This window comes from Episyrphus balteatus, chromosome 1 (genome assembly GCF_945859705.1).
Source record: "Episyrphus balteatus chromosome 1, idEpiBalt1.1, whole genome shotgun sequence".
Lineage (NCBI taxonomy): Eukaryota > Metazoa > Arthropoda > Insecta > Diptera > Syrphidae > Episyrphus > Episyrphus balteatus.
Genome location: NC_079134.1, coordinates 30402731 through 30418605, shown reverse-complemented (window position 1 = coordinate 30418605; position 15875 = coordinate 30402731).

Sequence of the window (15875 nt, the reverse complement as noted above, 5' to 3'; positions counted from 1 at the left end):
ATATTTTAAGTAACTCTGATGTTTGAAAGAAGGGTGGATTGAGTGAGACTTTTTTTGTTTTGTTATTCACGAAGGGGGTTAACGAAAAGTTAAACGAAGAAATAAAAAAATAAAATTGAAAAATTGGAACTTTGAAAAAAAAAAAAAATTGCTTTTTCTATGGAACTGACGCGAATGAAGTTTTTTTTGTTGGTTTGGACCTTAAAGGTTTTGTTTGTTTTTTTTTTTCATCTTTCGTCTATTTTAATGATATTCACATTTTCTTCAGTTTTTTCTTTAAAATTTAAGAAATCAAAAAGTAAAATGATACATTGCGAAAAAGTTTTTTTTTCATAGATTGCAATTTTTTTTTAAGTATTTTTTTGTTGCATAAAAACATAACCTCGAAAACAGCCAAAATTACGTTTTTTGAAATTTTCTAACGGTAATATTTCAAAAACGAAGGCCAATCAAATTTTTCTGACTTCAGAAAACTAAAAGAAAAACTACTAGAAAAGTATATTTTGGTTCTTGTGGCAAAAACCTTGTTGACCAGTGTTATCACTTCTTTAACAAGAAATACCGCTTTGATATAAGGATACAAATATTTTACCATTATGATTTTCAATAGAATCAATTTTTTTTCTTAAAAAATGGAACAAGATACTCGTACATAAATATTTTTTAATTATAGACACTAGGGCGTATACGTACTTTTTACTAAAAATTGGTTGTCTGTAAAGTCGGTTTACGGACGGTGAATTTACGTGATAACGTTATAAGAAAACAGGTCGTGCGCTTTTGTTTAAAAAAAAAAAATTATCTAAAAATTATTTATTTGTCAACTTTTTTGTAAAAAAAATATAAGATAAAAAATCTTACAGTGAAGTAAGCTTAAGATTAAGATCTTACATATTTATATCTGTATGTTTTGTAGAAAAACGAAATAACTTTTTGAATCCAATCATAATTTACAAGAAAAAGCTAAAACAATACCTTTTTTTCTGCTTACGAGTAAATCAATTTTTTTATTTAAAAAGCCTACAAAAAAAAATTTTACTATTGAAAACCTAAATATTTTTTCTAAAGAATAAAACAATTTTTTTAATTTTTACAATGCCCAAAAAGTATTAAAATAATTTATTAAAAACAATTATATTTTATGAAAAAAGTGAAAAACTCACTTTTCCATCACCCAAAAATCCATCTTATGTATATAACATTCTATAATCAATTTTATACCATCTGGAAGCCTATTATTTTAACTCAAAATATTTATACCGCCCATGTCTGTGTGACGTCTACAAAAAGAGCTAGAATTTTTTGAACCCAATCAGTTTTCATAAAAAAAACAAAAAAAAAATCAATCTTTTTTATCTTCTCACACCATGAAATCAATTTTTTTCTTTGACAACCTATATTAAATTTTAAATCATAAGAAAGCTTATTATTTCACCTATCATATGCTGCCTCAATCATATTTCTACGATGCCTACAAAAAAAGTTAGAATTTTTAAAGCCAATCAAAAGTGGCTGGTCATGGGTAACAGAGCTCCACATTTGTTTTGAGGTATTTCTGAAGTTTTTTTAATTTAACGTTGTGTAGCTTGCAGTAAATGTGTTATGTGTGATATATCAAATTAAAGGTAATATTATCAGCATGCTCAATAAAGGTGAATTACATTTTTATCTGCTCTAAATCATAAGACAGAACGTGTTGAAAAATAGAACTTTATTTTACCGTTATATCAAAATTGTGACTACAAAACTGATTTAAATTTTGCACAAATAAAGTCCTGCCTATTATCTATCTACAATATAAATTTCATATATTTATCTGTTGAAGAAAAACAAAGATAAAAATAAAAAAACGGTTAAAAACAGTCAAAAATCTTTTGACAAAAAAACTTGTTTCTGTCGTTATTCATTCAAAAATAATAATTATTTGCGAATGCATGCGCACAGTAATAATATGTATGTTCTATAAGTTTGAGATTTTGTTTAATCTCCGAAAAATTGTAAAAATAAAAACCCACCAAAAAAAAACTCAAACGCAGGGACTTAAAAAAAACCCGTATCAGACCCCTTATTTGTATTTTTATTATCTTTCGAATGACGTTTTTTTTAATTGTCAAAAAAAATTTCCCCTACCTATAATCAAAACTTTGTCAAAGGTCTACCTCATGTTTTAGTTTTAAATAACCATTTATAACTTGGTTTTGAAATGTTTTAGAATTTTTCTCTAATAGTTTATTTTTAATTGAAATTTTTGCTGCCCTGTTAAAAATTTCAAGTGGAACGGGAGAAAATGGAGTCACTTTTTCTTGGTGGCTGCCATGGTTCATGGATTTATAAGACGTTATCACGTCAAAAAAGATTTTTAGGAACATATTTTATCAACCACAGTATTTTACAAGATAGGGATATAGGCCAAAATCGTTTTCTGTTCAAAAAGAAATCGTGTCGGTGCTGTTTCATCTACTTGTCCTTGTGACTGTCCACTTTAACTTATTAAGTAGGTACTTAGTTTATTCATAAAAACAACATGATGATCAATTTTTTAACATTAATGAAGCCATTTTCAATGATAAACAATAACATTTGTCTAAAAACTTTAATAATAAGCCCCAAAACTCTCGACCTGATAAGAACAAAGTTTACTTTTTCAAAACTACCCACAAGCAATGTCTGCAAACATTTTAATTTCACACTTAAACTTTTCAATTTTCTGAATGAGATTTTATTTGTCATCTAGAAATATTTTATATGGGTAAAGATTGTTTCCATGAAGGTAAAGGTAGCTATAGACTTCCTGGATACAGGAAGAAAACAAAACTAAACAAATTCACAAAATTACACCCTTCAGCAGTTTTATATGCACACACACACACACACACACACATTTTCATACAAAGTATCTATTATTTATTCACTTGTTTTGCAAATAATATCGAGTAAAACGTGTAACAAAAGTGAAGAGTTACAACACACAGAACTTGAAACAAGTAGTTTGCAAACAGTCTGAATGATCTACTCCTTTGGCAAAAAAAGACTTTCTTGAAACAAACAATTTAACTCTCTGTTCTGTGCACATTTGAATTGTGTGTCCTTCCTTTTTCTCTACTTATTTGTAATACAAATATAGAATAGTGTATAGAATATAGAAGAACAAAAAACACGTGCGCCAACAGGACTATACTAGGAACTAAAAACAGATTTTATGTGCAAAATGTCTGCATTCAACCAATTCCACCATCATCATCATTGCCGTTCGTTCAGCAAATATACAAAAATATTTATACGACGAACGCACGATGACACCCAACTCTCTGATTCTCCTCTATACTTTCCCTATGACACCGACATGACAATAACACGTTAAATTCCAAGGATCCTTTAGAAACTAAACCAAAACTATGATGGCAAACTACAAAAGGAAGGAAACACCGGAAAATGTGCATATTAACTCGATTTTTCACTCCATTCGATATGAATTGTAATTTTCTTTCTTTCGTATTTTTTTTGTTTTTTTTTTTTTTTGTTTTCGTTTATTTTGTTCGAAGGACGAACGAGTTTTAGAACTATACTGACTTCGTCCTTCTTCTGCCAAACCTCCCAACCCAATACCATTTTTAAGTTGGAACATCAACTCATAAACAACAATATCAATAGGATCGGAAGTACATAACTGAGCAGGATGTAGAGGACTTCAAAACAAAAACAAAACAAAAACAACAACAAAGTAGAATGTTGAGTGAATGGGAGAAGAAGGTAGTATTGCTGATGGTGCTGCAAAATGCAACAAAGACGACCATTTTTCCCGACGCACCAGCTAGCTTTAGGGATGCAATAATGGCAGCCATCAGCATCAGCATTTTAGATGGATGAGAAAGGAAAAATGAACTTTAAAATGTTGGCGCATTGTGGACATAAGGCGATGGCATATAAATTGCTACAGCAGTTGCACACATTCTAAATCGGTTTTCAACACTCAAACACAAAAATAACTGCACAATGTCAGTAGTTTAGGTATAAGAATGGTAAAGAATTTGAAGAAATAATAATGTACAGTTGGCTGATAAAGTGAGGCGTCAACATACTATTGCTGTAGAATTATATCCTGTTTCCTGTTGCTCGATTTATTATTTTTCAAAAAATAAAAAAAAAAAAAATAAATAAAATGTTGAAATTGAAAAATTCCTGTAAATTCTTTTGCAATTCTACTGTTGTAACAGATGCAATGAGTTATTACTTTAAATGAATAGAATTTTTAGTCTTTAAGAGATACCTTTGCAGTCATTTCGAGCAGTTATAACCAAGGTAGAAGGTAAGTTAAGTCCTAACCTAGTTTTTACACTTCTAAGAAAAGCTTCTATATTTAAAAAGTGTAATTGTTCAACTCGTTATTGATATAGAGCTTTTGTCTTTTTGTTCAATCTTCAATCGACGTTTTCGAAAAGGAAAAGCTTGTAACTTAGTTGCTCATGACCATTGTAGTAAAAGTATCATTTGAAAAAAAAAAAAAAAAAAAAAATTTAAATTTGCATTTAAAAAAAATATTTGTTGCAAATAAAAATATTTTGCATTAAGAAAAAATATATTGCAAATAAAAAATTTTCTGCATAGAAAATAAAAATTCAATGAAAAATCTAACTAAGGCCTGATCAAATAGTCAAAATTGTAAGAAATTCGACGAATATTTAAAAAAAAAAATATTTAATGAACACATTTTGCATTGATTTTTTTTTTTTTTTTCAATGCAAATATTTTTCAGTAACAATAACATTTTTTGTAATGCAAAATATTCTTTGTTGCAATACATTTTTTTTCGTAATGCAAATATTTTTCAGTTGCAATACAAATTTTATTTTCAATTCAAATTTATTTTTTTTAATTTTTAATGAAAAATAAGTGCATTAAATAAATAATTTTTTACAACCCTGTTTATGATATTTACAGTTCAAGAGCTTGAGACAATTCTGGAAATAATGCTTTTACTTGTTTCAGAAATATTGCTAATTATATTATTTGCAGCATTGAGTTTTATTTACTTTTATATTCCAAAAGTTATAAATTTCAAAAATTTCCCAACGTTTTGAGAAGTTTTGTAAAAAAGTAAAAACAAATATGAGTTCTTTGTAGCACCTTCTAAAACCATAGTTTACTTACTTTACTCAGCAAATTTTTTTTCAAAAAACAACGAAAGAGTTTTGATCACGTTTATATAATACGAACGAGTAGGAAAGAGAGTTTGAATAAAAAGGTTTCTGACTGGAATTCAAGATGTTAAAAAAGATGTTCAAAACATTATTCTAAGACAGAATTTTTGAGAACTCACTACTTGAACAATTTAATCTATCTATCTATCACACTAACTTGTGTACTTGTAATGTTTTAATAAAACTTATTAGACGAAAAATTCTAATTCAATGAACAAGAAGTGAAAGAAAAATACAAAAAAAAAGTTAATAAGACATTTTCTGTGGAACAACCCGAGTCGAACTTTATGTACGAATTTAGAACTCAAACTGCTTAATAGAATCTATTTAGGTAGTTTTCATCTTAAAATAAACCTAAATACGAACTTGGTATACTTAGTTATCTCAATATCTCCTGAGAATTCTTCACGACCCATTTATAACGCCTTTTGAAACTGAAAACACTTGTTTGATTCTAAATTTTCTACTTATGTCCTAATTTTTAAGACCTTTCTATGTACTTGAAAAGCTTTTTAAGCTTGGTAGATACCACTTACCCTTTTTAAGCTTGTTTGTGACTATAAAAACACCAAACACTTTTTGAGTACTAAATGTTCTTCTAAAATTTGTACTTTTCAAACTCTTGAGAGTTGAGACTATTAAATCTCAAAATTCTAGTTATGTCCTAAAAATACAAGTTCAGACATGCAACAAATTTGACCATTGTCTCGTGCACTTGACACTTTAAAGGGCATTCGAAATAGGTCATTCGGCGAGTACGGTCGGTATCGGATATTTTTTTTTTTGATTGAGTAAAAAAACACCACCGTGAAATAAAATGCAAATAAAAAGTGGAAGTGAAATTTGAAATGTAGAAGTGAAATGAAGTGAATGAAAATAAAAAAATATATTTCAGTAAAAAAATAAAATAAGTAAAGAACAAGTGGGCCTACTTATTAAAGTCGGCAGATTTTTCTTACACCTTCGTTGAATAAATTATTAAAATATTGAAAAATTCCGGGATTTGAATATGTATATAATGGCTCTAATACAAGTAAAAAACAAACAAACAAAATCGTTTTCATAATGACGTCCGTGCGTCTATGTCTGTGTCAGTTTGTAAGTTCGTTGCGTGCGTGTCGTCGCGACGACGCGTCGGTCGGTCGGTGCGTCCATATGTACATCAAAAACAGCCATAGATAACGCGTGGACGGATTTTCTTGAAATTTAGTACAAATGATTTTTATTGTTTTGTTTTATTTTTTTTCGTAGTATTTCCTTTGCAAAGTGTACCTCCCGTGCAATTTTTTCATGTTATTGCAATGTTCTCGAAAACGGGTTAATGATTGTGATTTGTGATTTAATTTCGTAAAGGTTTTGCTGGTGTTCAATTTAACAAACCTGAGTTCTTAGTTTTTCTCATAAAATACCTACGGATAGCAGAAATAGGTATAGTATATTTGTAAAAATTAAAAAACATCACTGAGGTCGGCTCTTTCTATTTTTTTTTATTGTCAAAACAATTTTGTTAAAAAAAGTAGAGAAATGATTTACCTAATTTAAATTTTACATTTGAATGGTTAACTAATATGTATACATATTTTGAGCTACAAGACGTGTGACCGAGTCATGCATTAGCATTTTACTTGTTTTTACATGACTGGACTTGTTGGTAAATTTATTTAAGAAACATCTTTCTGCTATTTTTTAATCAAATTTAAAGCTCACTGAACTATTAAACTGAATTGTATGTACATACCTACATATTTCATACTTTTTTTCTTCAATTTCATTATAGTCTTTGAAAAACAACAACTACTTGATACAACAAATCGACCTGATCATACATATCTTCAGATTTTCATAATAATACGCATTTTTAATATTTATTTTATTACATTATTTATATTTAAATTATAATTTGTGTGACCTAGTAAGAATTTATAGACCCTAGAGATGAAAGAAGGGCCTATCGAATTTTAGAAAAAAGTAGAATATACCTATAGGACTTAATGAGTTTTTGTAGAATATTTAGGTTTTGAAAAGGATTTAATCATATTTTTGTTGGTCCTAAATAACTACCCAAAATGGGATTTTTTCCGATAACTGACTCTTTGAGGTCTTAAGTAGAGGTTATTTCCTTTAAAAATTTAGTGATATTTAGGACCTATTGAATCTAAATAAAGAATATTTGGGTTTTAAATAGGATTTAAATAGTGCCAAATGTTCGACTCGGGAATCTATTTCCTACAAGAATATGTCTTGCGCGTTTGATTATTATAATTTTTAAATTTGTTACAAAATTAAGAACAAAAAACGAATTTTTAAAGATTTTCTCGGTTTTTGGACCGCAAATATCTATTAAATGGTTAGATAAACGAAAAAATCGTTCAAAGCCTTTTTTGTAGAGCGTTCAATTTACAACAAGAATATCTAAAGAAATTTGCTAAAAAGTCGATTTAAAAAAAAAATGATTTTTTTTTGTTGAAGCTTGATGTTTAAATGGAAAATTGCCAAGCGGAGGACCTTCCCATTAATATAAAGAGTTCATATTTGGTGTGTATATTTTAGAGGTGTCTAGCAACCGATTTTTCATAGTACCAAATCAAAAAAAAAAAAAGAATTTCGATTTTTTTGACCCACCCTAGTGTATATACATATGTACGTACTTTTTTATCAGGTATAATTTTTTTTGTCGCATCGTAACACATCATTTAAATTTATATGCCTTTATCATAATCTATAGGTACTTCAGCAGCCTAAGGTGTTTTTCAAAATATTTTATCTCAAAAACACTAATATGTGGAACGTTTCAAGGACTCTAAAACCCCTCTAACCCAATGGAGAGCAATATACCTATGTAATGGAAGCCCGTGTTAAACATTTTAAAGATAGCAGGAAGAACATTTATATGTTTCTTTAAGTTTGCATATTGAAAGGATCCTTTTTACATATTTTAGCTCTAATATATAAATAACAAAGATTAAAAGATTTAGGTATCGTTACTCATTTTCATGTTTACTGATCATTACTTCGGTGTCCTGATGAAAGGCACGGCCTATATCAGCAATCTTTATTGGAGAAGTACATAATTGTTTATATGAAAGTCTCATTTACACGATGCACGATGACAGGACTTGTTTTCCTTCGGATTGAATCACGTGTTGTTTTTTTTTTAACTTTTAATTTTCTAAACTTATTTTGAAAGTAATTTTTCTTACAATGTTTATTTCTTTATAAAACGGCTTCATCATATCAGAGTTCATAAATTTTCTTCTAAGAAAAAAACAAATTTATTCCACTTTTATCGACCTTAATCTCAATTCCTTCTGACCTGCCTTGCACGCAGCTGTTATATGCACTTTATTATTTTTTTGTTTGTTGTTTTTATTAAATTTTCGATTTTTATCCTCATTGTTGCACAAATAAAAATAGAAAAAAAAAAATATTTTAACAAAAATATCTATCGATAAGTTGCACCCATAGCCTAGGCTTCAAAGTACCTACACATAGTCAAGAATATATACCTTAACACGTGCTGCACCAAAGACTCGTCTAACTTTATATGGATCAAGGTATAAAAGTTTAGTGCGTGACTAAAAGTATTTAAACCTCCGGAAGCTTCTTCAATCTATGTTAACCTCATGTGGCATTTTGTTCGACTCGAATATTCTAAGGATGTCGTCGTCATCGTCGTTTAGGTGGTATAAGAGCTTGTATATGTACACAAGAAGAGCAAGGCTATGTTGTATTAGAGAAGAAAAAACTTTTATTTCCTTTTTATTTTTTCGTTTGGCGTCAGATTGAAGGACAAAAACAATATTAACAACAAGAAAAAAACCAAAAAGTACAATGATTAGTATTTTTGGCTCCTATAAATATGCTATATTTCTCCCTCCGCAATCTTTATGTTCTATAGCCTTTTGTTTCTTGCTTTCTGAATCACCAATTAAAATTCTATGAAATTCAATATTTCCCTTTGTAGAGGTCCTTACCTTCTCAACATCCTGTAGGACCATTTTGCACCTGTCAATAGTTTCTGCTCATAAAATGCTGTTGCATACTTTTCCACTCTCCGGCGGGCAAACAAGAAGAAAAGTGGCAGAGGCTGAACTTAAAAAAAAAAAAAATACCTACAAAAAAATAAAATCCTTGCTATATCCCTGCACCAGCTCACATATTGGATCAACGGAAAGTTGCATATTTGGGTTGGAAAGCAATTTTCCAGAGAGTGGATAACAATGTTTTTCGCTTCTTAGGCGGCTTGCAGGCTGACAGGGGCGGTCTGTACGGTGGTGGTGGTAGCTTGGTGCACTTTATATGAATTGAATTTATATAAAACTGTCTATGAGGCTTCAAAAAGAATTCAAAAATATCCTTTTTTGTACGTTAAAAGTGTATACCTACGTCTTTATTCCATAAAGAAAGATCTGGTTATGATTATTTGACATGGGAGGAGGTTTGACGTGAAGGTTGAAGTTTGCCATGGGACACACCCTTTTTATTATGTTCATGGAAATATTTTCATAGCACTTTGATTTATTTTTTTTTGCAAAAAAAAGAAAAAGGAGAAAAAAAAAACACATAACCCATAACTCTGAGGAGCAATTAACGACTCTTAATCATTCTCAGAGGCACCCGGCGACGACCTCAAAGTGACGGATGAAATCGAACCCATAAATCATGAAAAATCAATTTCCGATAGCGATTTTAATTTCCGATTGTAATAATTATTCCCTGTCATCGATAAATACATAAGTTCAGTTCAGTTGAGTAGGTATTGGAATGATATGGTGTTGGGGGTTGCCAGGCGTGTTGGGCTTTATGTGTAAGTATTTGAGGCTTAGACTAGGGAGCAGATAGGTATGCGTTTATGTTTGTACATTCATGAATTAATATAACTGGTGAGCTTCTTGACAAGCTGTTGGGCAATGAATAAAAACTTTTGTATAATTGGGAAAAAAGGATCAAAAGCTACAAACACAATGGGGTTTAAGGGGGATTTTAACAGCAGTATGAATTTAATGAGTGTAGTATTATGTAAGTTAGTAAAATTACAGACGTGTCGTTGAAGTTCTCGATGGATTTGCGATACATAAATAAAGGGTTTTTGCTAAAACCTTCGGGATTGATTTATGGGCGTTTTAAGAAATAGTTTTAAGTAATAGTCTTACAATAATATAAGGGTATATTTCTAAAATTGACACTAACCGATAGATTAAGGGCTCATTGGTCTATGTTAACGCAAAAAGCCTTAAAGTTAATAATGGTAAATACATTGTAAAAGGTTTTATTTTCAGAAAAAAAGTACCCACTTGGTTTTTAAAAAAACCTTCCAGGTAGTAGGATAAATAGGGGTAAAAAATGGTTATAAAAAACATGGTTTTAAAAATTATTTTCTAAACCAAAGGTGATAGAAAGTTAGCTATAGGATTTCATTTCGGGGAGGGTTAGCTCAGACCGAGCAATTTTTTTTTTAATTTTTTACATGCTAGCGTAATCAAGGAAAAAATTTTTTTTGAAAGCCTTCCTAAGCCTTATACAAAAAAACTATTTCGTAAAATACTGGACACAGTCTACACTGGATACAATCAATGGTTTAAACAGCAGTTAAATGACAGGTGGACTTTTCTCTCATTGATGGCTTGTAAAAAATATCTAGAAATAACCAACAATTTATGATCTTGCCTTTTAGGTTGTTTGTGAATTGGGTTAAATATTCGTCAAATTTTTGACCCCCACACATACATTCAAATATTTAGAATGAGGGAACAATTTTTTTGCGTTCTCGTTTCTTGTTCATATTCAGCCTAGTTTGCTGTGTTATAACAAGTTTTAACAAGTCACTGGGTTGCTGGGTACGAATCTGAATCTGACCAAAAAAAATGTTTAGCATACAAGTACAAGAATGGCATTCCCAAGAAAAAAAAAAAAACAAAAAATGTATATTTTTTGTGTTTATGTCGTATTATTTCAAAAGTGAGCTCTTTCAGCAAAAACAAATTGTGTACTTAAAAAGGAGAGACAATCAATTTATGTTTATCCATTTTTGTGTACGACTTGAGGCTTGACCATGCGGTAACGTTACGGGTACTTGTATGAAAAAAATTCCAAACCTGAATATTGATGTTCCAGTTTGGAATTTGTTTCATACAATATTACCCGTACCGTTACAACCTACCCTTACCGTGTGGTCAAGCCTTTATGGTTCCCACTTATTAGAGGAATGACAATTTCATACAAATCAGTAGGTACCTAATTCTTTAAAAATAAAAAAAAAAAAATACTTTTTTCATATACAGGGTGTCCCAAAAGTAATGGATCAAACGAAATATGCTGATAGGCCTACTTAAGGGCTCTCAGAATTTGGTAACTTGTTCATCCCAACTCCTTACGGTTTTCGATTTAATGCAATTCTTGTGAAATTTCGAAAAACCCCTACTTTGCAACAGTATTTTGCTTCCTGCGGCCATCATTGATTTTTGTTTTTTTTTTCAAATTCTTTTACAAAACACTGCCAAATAATTAGGAACTATTAATTTATCAAAATATTTTTTATACTATACGCCATTTCGCTGCAAGTTAACTAACTTCTGAGAGCCCTTAAGTAGGCCTATCAGCATATTTTGTTTGATCCATTACTTTTGGGACACCCTGTATTTTATTTTGTTCAAATCTTATTCAAACCGCGACAAAATTGAAATATGATTTTCTAAAATAAAATTTCGGGGGTGGTTAAACTCTGTAACACCCCTGTAAATACGGCTATGGTGTGGAACTATTGTCAATGGATGTTAAAAAATTCTTAAACTTTCAGCACTAACATTATGAAGTTTTTTATTTTTTACTGCAAAAAGGGTGAATCAATGACAAAATAATGATAACTCCCATGACAAATTTTATGTTGGCGTTCGAGCAATACCTACTATCTAATTGACATTAAAATTTATATGACGATTCATACGGATTTTTTACTTGCTCTATGGGACAAGTATTGGTTTCGTGTAGAAAAAAAATCGAGGTTTTAATCAAAACCAACATTACGATGATGGAGAAGACCAAAAAAGTAGTTTTCGTCATGCCGTCCGTCGGTCTGTGCGTCTGTGCGTCCATCTGTACATCGAGCTAGGGCCTAAACGGATGGATGGATTTGCTTGAAACTTAGTACAGATGATTTTTACGTAATTCCCTAAACCCGTTTTTTTTTATTTTTTTAATACCTATAACTTTTTTAACGCATATTTCCCATATAACGTTTTCGAGGTATTGCAACGGCTCTAACGATTTCGATTAAATTTGCTGTACGTAATAATCTTATTGATTCTAACAAAACTGCGTCTTTAGTTTTTCCCAAAAAATTCGGAGAACGGAAATATGGCGTTGCCGTTTTTCAAAAATTGACATATTATTTAAGTTCATATACTTCATCAAAGCATAAGTCAATTTTATTCAAAATTAACAGAAATCATTTTAAAGTGTCAAATGTAAAAAAAAAAATAAAAAAGTTTTTGAAAAAAAATGTTTCTATAACGTTTTTGAAAAAAAAATTTTTTAACTTTTAATTGTTTTTTTTTTTTTGAATTTGTTTCTCGACACTAAAAAAAATCTTAAATTTCGAATAGATATTTAAGATAAAGATACTTTGAACTACAAAAGCAAGTACGTGCGACCCAGTCGTGCATGTATTTTTTGAGGTATGTTTTTCTATCAAATATCAAAGTCAAAACTCGACTCTTTTTTTTTTCCAGAGCTCCATACAAAAATTTCTAAGTTCCCCATACTAATATCTTATGTGAAAATTAGAAAGCTGACTGTGTAGCGTGTAGGTACCTACTAGATCCGTTTACTTTGTTATTTTATTTATGATTCATATAACATGTTTCTTCAACACATAATCTTTCGTCTTTCGTGGTCGTATCATTCAGTTTCGTTATCGGTTCAACACGCCTTACAAAACGTTTTAAGTCTCCAGACGAGTATTTTTTTAAGCATTACGCACTACACAGTGTTATCTTATCACAGTCCTATTGAGCGTAAACTTGGCTTTTTGGATATGAAACTGAGTTCAGCTCTGCCCGATTGAAGAATTCGTTCATAACCAACAACTAAGTATCAAATAAGGTCAATTTATGTATTTGACTGTCTGATAATATATAAATTTGTGGCACAACAAGCCTTTGAAGACTTTGACTTACGACTATCAACCATTCCTGTGTGTTTGGTGCCTTTGTTAGAAATTGATTTTGTATTTTATTGATTTTGATCTCTTTGGATTCTTTATTTTAAAGGAAGTTTCAGAATTATCAAAACAAAGATATTAACCAAAATTTCTATGCCATTTTTGTGATTTGATCGAAACTATCTCATTTTCAAAAATAAATTCTTCTGTTTTGTGGGCTATAGGTCTTTTCTAATGATCCTATTTGTACAATACTAGTCGAATTTTAATTTTCTTAAAACAGTCACACAAGAAGGAACAGCTATCTCATTTTCTCTACATAGCCGATATACCAGGCTACGAAAAATCGAAATTACTGCTTACGGGTATAAATGTTTATTAACATATTATTTTTGTTGTAAATTGGAAAAATATTTGCAACAATTCATCAAAAAAAATTTTTCAAAGGACTAAAGTGTAACGACTTACTTTCAGTTTTCCTTAGTTAGTAGGTACCTAAATACTTTTGCTATGAAAAAAACAACAGATTTTTTGTCCAAAATTTTTAGGTACTCCCAGAATTTGAAAGCTTAAATTTGTAAAAGAACAGAAAAAAGCATATTTTTGAAAAGCAGGATTTTCATTTAAGAAAGTAAACCAGGGGTCGAATCACGGCACACGATTACTATCATACGTTAACGTTTTGACTATTGCTGTTTCTCTTCAATCAGTAGAAAATGATAGGGACACATAGCGACCATACGTTAATGAACGTATGCCGTAGTTCGACCCCAGAATTCTGTTCCGCTCTCAAAGTGACCAAGAACCACTGAAAAGGGGCAGCTTGAGCTTTAATGATTTTGCAAATTAATAAATGATCAAATATTGCTTCGCTGGGCCTTGATATTCGTTGCCAAATATCAACACAATTTTCAAAACATTTTTTTTAAGAATTATTGTAGATTTAATTGGTGCATAAATAACTTAAAACTAATTGAGTGCATTATCCCATAGTTTTTGTGCTAATAATGGGTTCATATAGAAAAGAAGAGAATGCTTAAATTTTCTCATATCGTTTCGAGTCGAAGATTGCCAAAACAGTTCCAATAACCACAAAAACTCGCATTCACCTGGTTTTAAGTTGAATCCCTTCATCCATGTAACACAGAAAAGGGCAAAGTTTCTTTAATGGTATATAAGTAAATAATAATGAAATTAATGCCGTTAGTCAGATCCACAACAAAACAAAAAAGAAAAAAAAAAAAAACTGCCTCAGAAGCAGCAAAAGCAGCATCAACTAAAACCCGCTGAAATCCCGCAGGATATATTCAAATTTATTTGTTACCATGAATTGATAACAACTTTCGTCGGGTTTCCACATCGTTAAGCTCTCGCTCACTCTCTCTCTTTCTTGCCTTTCTTTCCTTCTCACATACCCTCTGTATAGCTCCTGCTTTATCCCAGGAAGCTGGATAAAAGTTTTGTGTTTCAGGCGTGCAAATCATCTTCTCTCACACCGCATACGTTGGTCCTTTGTCATTATTATATAGCGTTTGCAATGCCTTTAAAACGCCTTCTTCATCTCCGCTGCGACAGCACTGCCATCATATCGCCCGCGCTTTGGAAATCCCTTATTTCCCGCCGCCGTATTTTATACAACAGCACCGAGGACCCAGAACAATCTGCCATCCGTTTGCACTGTGTTGGCCATTTCATTTGCAATCCTTGTTGTTGTGTTTTGGATATAATTTTGTATATGTATATAAAGTTGAACGATGGAAGACGGGTGGAAGATGTTGGTTATGGTGGTTATTCAGCCAGCCATATCGATTTCAAAGTGCACGGAAAAAAGTCATAAATTAAATACCCACACACAGGGATTTATGGAGTCACCGGATTGTGGTGACGCTTCTGCTGAGTTGAGCCAAAAAATATGGGTGAGGTGAGAGTTATAGTGACTGAGTACGGATATGATGATGATGGTGATGAAAGGAAGTGGGAAGGTAACAACTAAAGGATGCTGTTTTTTCATAACATTTTGTGGTTACTTGATTCATTTTGTATAGTCAAGTGTATTGAAGAAATGAAGATGAAATATATTCGTACTCATTAGAAATCCCAGAAAATCTTTTTAAAAAACCTACATGCATGCATACTCGTATAAATTTCTTTTCAAATTCCGAAATTTTTTTTTCAATGGAGGTTAATCATTTTTGTTTATAATAGTGTCCAAGGACAATTATTTAAAAAATTCTAATAAAAACGCGATTTGTTTCCACAATTTTGAAAAACTTTCCCCAATATTGAGGAGATTTCCACCGCAGACTAACTATTAAGACAACGAAGCTTGAAGACATCCTTCCGAAGACAGCTGACAATGTCGCCTTCCGTTCTACCTTTTATAGAGATCATCATCTATTGTTGGAAGCTGTTTGTTTGACAGGTTGACTGGGTTTCGAAGATGAACATCTTTATTTTTAGTGACACAATTTCTGATTTTCTTTTCATCCTTGATGTCATTTAATGGTGATCCATGATCC